The sequence below is a fragment of the Nuphar pumila genome, chromosome 2, assembly GCF_984573655.1.
Source record: "Nuphar pumila chromosome 2, dmNupPumi1.hap1.1, whole genome shotgun sequence".
Lineage (NCBI taxonomy): Eukaryota > Viridiplantae > Streptophyta > Magnoliopsida > Nymphaeales > Nymphaeaceae > Nuphar > Nuphar pumila.
This window is the reverse complement of record NC_143250.1, coordinates 19,579,988-19,586,223: the sequence shown is the minus strand read 5'-3', so window position 1 is coordinate 19,586,223 and position 6,236 is coordinate 19,579,988. Positions and strand designations below refer to the sequence as shown.

Sequence of the window (6,236 nt, the reverse complement as noted above, 5' to 3'; positions counted from 1 at the left end):
TACAGCCAAAACATGGAGTGTGAAGAACCTTGACGAACAACCAGAATAGGGTGAAGATAGAAACGAGTGTCTTGGACAACGTAAAACATTGTTTGCTACAACATCTAATTTAACAGAAATACCTAGCATCCATTTTAACAGAATTACTTAGTAGGAAAAAAAGAAAGAATTTTTTTCTGAAATAGACATGTAAGGTATCATCAGTGACTGATCGAAATCCCTTGGGTCCGACCAGCATTGATCCCTAATCTGATCAGTGTTGTCCGCACCACACTGATCCACACATATAAATAAAAAACTGTTTCTTTTCTTCTTTAAAACGGGGTAACCAAGGATGATCATATCCTTGTATAGGTCTGATATCGAGTTTACTCAAAACCAAGTTTGGTAAAAACCTATTTTTTGCACCGAAATCAAGGTTTTTTCTCGAAACCGATTTCGGTGTTCAAAAATTCTAAACTGATAGCAGCTCTGGTTGTGGTTGGACTGGTATACGAGTTTAGTAAAGGTTCTAAATCGAAGTATGCTCATGCATACGAGTTTTAGTGTACATTTATCGGATTAGAAACCCCTACCTCAACGGTCGAACGTGAATCACCACATATTAAGTACGAGCCGAACATCCTTTAAACATGGTTGTGCTTCCTCGTCCAGACACAACCGCTAAGTGAGTCTCAATCCTTAAATGCCGTGTGGAGAGAGAGTGTGTGAAAGAGAGAGTTGAAAGAAGGGAGTTGAGAGAATAAGGAGAGGGGAAAGAGAGAGAATGAAAAGAAGACCCAAATAGAGGAACGGTGGGGGGGGGGGGAGGGCGTGAACCCCTCTCCTATATATAACCATTGGGATTTTAAAATCCCAATAGTTTCCTTTTGTTTCTCCCTTTTTCAGCCCACTTCATTTTCAAATTCTTTTATTTTTTCAAACAAATCTTTTGTTTTCTTGGCTTACTAAATGCTTAATTAAAAAATTTAAATTACACTACAAGAAAAATGTGTATTAGCGACAGACAATATCCGTCGCTAATCCATCGCTAAACAGTTTAGCAATGAATTAGCAACGGAAAGAGTTCATCGCAAAATCCTAGTCGCTAAATAGCGACAAAACTGATCTGTCACAAAATCTGTCGCTAATTAGCGACATATTAGCGACGAATCATGGCCGTCGCTAAATAGACACAGATTTAGTTTTGCAATGGATTATATTTCGTCGCTAGCGACGGAATATAATCTGTCACAAAACATCAAAAATTCATCACTGAATATTAGCGACGAATAATATCTGTCGCTAATCCATCACAAAATTTAAAAAAGAAAAAGAAAAGAGCCCTGATGCATGCGCCTCATACGCCTTGAGGCGCGTCTCAAGCCGAGGCATACACGCCTCAAGCTGCAGCGTGCCTCAATCAAAATGCCATAAACAACTTCCCAGTTGAGACAATTGGTAGCTCAAGAGGTTGTGCATAATGGCAATTTTCAGTCAACAATTTACCAGGTAGAGTTGAACCAACTACACAGACATGCTTTATTTGTTATGTAAAACGTTTGGAAATAAGAAATAACATGTTGTAAGTGCAGACCTTGGCACGAATAACATCGAGTAGGCAGAGCCGAAATAACTGCATTGGACCAGAATGCCATCGGTGCTGCTATTTTATATATGCTTCATATGACTCTGGGAGCTCACATTGGCACTGTAATTAGGCAAAAGAAATGAGTGGTAATATAAAACAATACACCAACAATACAAGGACCATGATTATCATTTTTTTAACAAAGGTCAATTAATTAAGAGAACATGAAAAACGAGAACCTAAGAGAAAACGTAAACATCCAAGAAGCAACCCTTATTACCTCTACATCATTGAGGAAGATGAATTTCCATCCCTGGAGGTGAGCTTGAACTGCAATATCCATGTCTTCTACAGTGATCCTCTCGAGCCATCCACCGGACTCTTCCAAGGCCTTTCATCTCCAAACATTAGTAGTCCCGTTGAACCCAAAGAAATTCAAGAATATACCATTCACCTGTAAAATGGAATGCAAGGTTAATGTTTTGTAATCTGGTTAACAGATTCTCATCCTTGTTCACAAATGACCACCTTGCTTGAACCAAACCCACATCCAAATTGCCCTAAAATCATAAAAAAATGACACCTATAAAAATCAAAACAGTGCACATAGAAATTTGATTTAAAAAAGGATAAAAAATACAAATTACATACCTTGAAATAGGAAACTATTATTTTCAGAAAAATCAAGATATGGCTGAAAATCGGCATCAAATATGGCAATGAGTTCATAATCCTTCACATAGCTACAGTTCATGGTGGACTTAAGATTTCCGGCCTTGTACCCGCTCCTGAGAACGCGATGCCTATAAACAATATTAGCACCAGTCAGTTGCCGTTTCTCTACCTCTTCATTAATAAGAAATTAAGTTGTTGGATCATCTGAGTCATCCAAAATCTGAACAAGGATACGCTCTTTTGCCCAATCCAGGTTACAAACAGCAGCTATGGATTGCTGATAAATCTTTGGAAAATGAAAAATGAAAGATCATTCTCAGCAACCAGCTGATATAACAAAACATGTGGGAACGGACAACATCCCTCTCTTCATTAGGAATTAGTAATCCCGGCAACCCAGTGATATAGAATGTAAACCCAAGCACTAAAAACCACCATGCTAGAATTAAAATTTGAAACTACCATCCTTTTGTCCAAACTAAAACCCCATAAATCAATGCAGACATGAAAATTTTACAAGTTTTCAACTAAAATTTCATTGATTTTTATAAATCAATGAAAATCTAACATTTCAAGAGAATTCAAACACAATGAGGTACGCAATGCTGGTCAATTTTTCATCAGAGGTTTAAAATTTGGGATCAAAATGCCAAGGACACGAAGGTAAATTTACCTCTTTCCCGTTACACATGGGAATCTGAACGAGAACCATGGGAAAATCGACATCATGTTCACCTTCAACAACGGCATTAGGCTCGATTTCTGCCTTGGGGACAGGCTTGATCTTCTTGAATCTGATCGAGAAGCAACCTAGACACAGGACTAACCTATCCAACGATTGAATCAGGAACAACACGATGCAAGCGTCAGAGAGAAGCTGAAGGGGAGGAGCAATGTACTCCACCCTAACGAAAACCTAGAAGGAGTAGAGAGAATGGAGGAGGGTCTGCACCCCAAAGGAAGGAGGGAAGCAGAGTCGAGGGGCGTTGACGGGGCGACAGAGTCACCGTGGCCAGCAGCAGACGAGGAGGAGCCACCCGTTGTGCTGTCGAAGGGACGCCGCCTCTTGGAGCCGGAGGCGATGGTGCCGCCACCCGCCGCTCCAGCGGAGCCCTTGCACACAGAGAGAGTCGCTAATCCGTCGATGCATTTGGTGTGGAGGCTGCAAGGAGAAAGGAGGGGGGAGGACGGAAGATGGAGAGATCGTGCCCTAAATGGGCCTTTTTATATCGCAAATTAGAGATGGATAATTTCCATCGCTAAATCTATCACAAATTTGAGATGGATTCACGATGGACAATTTTTGTCGCGAAGCCCATCACCAATTTACAATATATTGGTGAAAAAAAATCATTGTTAATCTGTGCCTATTCTGCGATGGATTGCGTGACGCAAACTATCCGTCGTTAATCCATCGCTAATTTGCGACAGATTTTGCGATGAAAAAATTCTGTCGCTAATTCCGTTGCGAATTTTAATTTTTGGGTCAACTTATTTTCTCTAGCTAATCCGTCGCAAATTTGCGACGAAAAAAATCCATCGCAAATTTTCGTCGCTAATTAACATTTTTCTTGTAGTATTATTAGCCTATATTATTACTTTTTTTTAAGTAAGCTTTGGTTTTACCTTGGCTTACCTCTTGTACAGGTTCCAACCATGGTCAAGAGGCCCACTAGGGTGGGACATCCCACCCTAGAGATGCTCTTGCTAAAAATATAAAACATAAAAAATCTCCAAGTTTGCTTTTATGATTAATAGGCAAGTTTTGTTTAAGAAATCCTTACAATTTCTTTGACTTTGGCTTAAGAGAATAACACAGTTTCTAGATTTTCAATTTTTTTTCTTTCTTTGTTTAAAAATGTAGGGGATCCATTAGGTTGGGCCCACATAGGGGGACGTCCAGCCCATTGGACTCCTACAATTTATTAATTATGATTTTTACTTTATTTTCATTCCATAACATTTCCAAATTTTAAATTTCTAATGAACTTTCAATTTGGATATTAAATCCAATCAAAATCCAAATATATTTAAGAAATTCTAAACTAGAACCATATTCAAATAGCAAATCCAAATTCACATGAAATTGTACTTGAATTAAATTGAATACTAAGTGTATATGAACTCTAATTAACTTTACTTTTAAATTCAATTTCAAACTAAATTCAATTTGGCCTCTATTTACATGTGAATTTAACAATTTAACATTAATTATACTTTTCTATTTTCACCTAATTTAATTGAAAAAATTCATATTTTGGCATTTGATAAATTTTGAAAAATCATAGATGTTACATCCTTCCCTCCTTTAAGAAATTTCATTCACGAAATTTAACTAGGGTCACTTACCTAATAGATTATATTTATTTCTTAGAAAATTATCAAAAATTTGCAGGTATTACATCTTTACAAAAAATAATTTTGTCCACAAAATTCAATACCAAATCATTGAATTTGAGAACTTACCATAAATAAATCATCACACTTCTATTACGAGTTCTAATCAATTAATTTAACCTCAATGGTCGGAAAACAAATTTTTGTATAAAGTCTTAGGCGCGACAATCGAGCATGTCATGTGATGTCCCTAGCATTTTTTTATAGGTTGTAAAATACACAAATAATTTCTATCAAACAATAATACCATAATTACATCAAATAAACAATTAAAGCCTACTTACCAAGCGATGCCAGACTCTTGGACGTATCATGATTCAATATTTTTACTTTGTTATGATACCAATTGTAACACCTCAAAATTTTAACTCGAAAACAATTTACGATTTTTTTTCTTTTAAAATAAGTGAAAACAACCATTTTCTTTAGTTTTAACATTTTGGGCGGGCTAAAGAATGAACAATCATCATAACTGAATTAAAATGCGAATATCATTAACTATTAAAATTTAATTCAGTCTCAATAATTTAAAATTTATATCAGAGTATTTTCAATCTAAAATAACATAAATATTTTTTTAAAACTATCTCCGAGAAAGAAAATGACTAACTCTCGATGCTGCCCCAACATCCCGCATCCGCTTCACAGCTATACATCATATTTCACCCCAAAACCCATAAAATGGGTCACACTCATGAAAGTCTGGTAGGGAATACCAACACAGGTAAACTAAATCAATATACATGAACATGATTCATTCACTTTACAACCAATCATTTAGGCAAACAATCATTTTACTCATACTTTCAACATAATTGCATATCACAAATTGATTCATGATCAGAGTTGCATAACATAAATCAATTCATAAGCAAATACCAACTGTATGCATGGGCAGACAATGCACTTACCATTGCAAAACATGAGATCTTTCATGCATGAGTGACTTTAATTGTCTTTACTTAAGTTTCTTTTTTACATGATGTATGCCATAGCTTTATAAATGCACATACACTTAGAGTTTCACCTCTTAGCCCTATGAGTACTAACGCAAACTTAACCTAGATCCGGACCACGACTCAGGAAGGGTATGCTCAAACAAGTTGTAGCTTAACCTTGGCCGAACATCTTTCACCTGTCCCAAGTGAGGGATAACCTAGTCAAGAGAGAGCTCTCAATACCTTCAACCTGATGCATCAGACTTCACTCATGAGTTTTTTAACCTGCCACTTCGCGGCTAATGTGGAGGCTTTCTCTATCTTCGTGGTTGGGGAAGCACAACCTTCTATACTCAAAACTTAATCCTACAGAGTTGAAAGTACCACTTATCCTCTCATATCACTCTTTTAATTACATTAATTTTATTATTTTTCATGCACACACACAATGAATATGCCTCAAAGATTCGTGCCTCCAATTCGAGCACCGTGATGCATGATTTAATGCCATCACTTTCATACCATGCATGGTAATTGTAACACATTCTCATTCATTTACACATTCATTCATAGGCATTGAACACTGTTCATATCATGTATCTACACAATGTTACATGCCATACATGCTTTAATGCAATGTATTAAAATTCAATGCA

At 36.7% G+C, this 6,236-nt stretch overlaps 1 pseudogene; it reads right to left on the bottom strand.

The window, feature by feature from the left end:
* Positions 1-1,423: 1,423 nt before the first annotated feature.
* LOC149844955 (putative xyloglucan glycosyltransferase 12) lies at positions 1,424-3,931 on the bottom strand (annotated as a pseudogene).
* Positions 3,932-6,236: the final 2,305 nt, after the last annotated feature.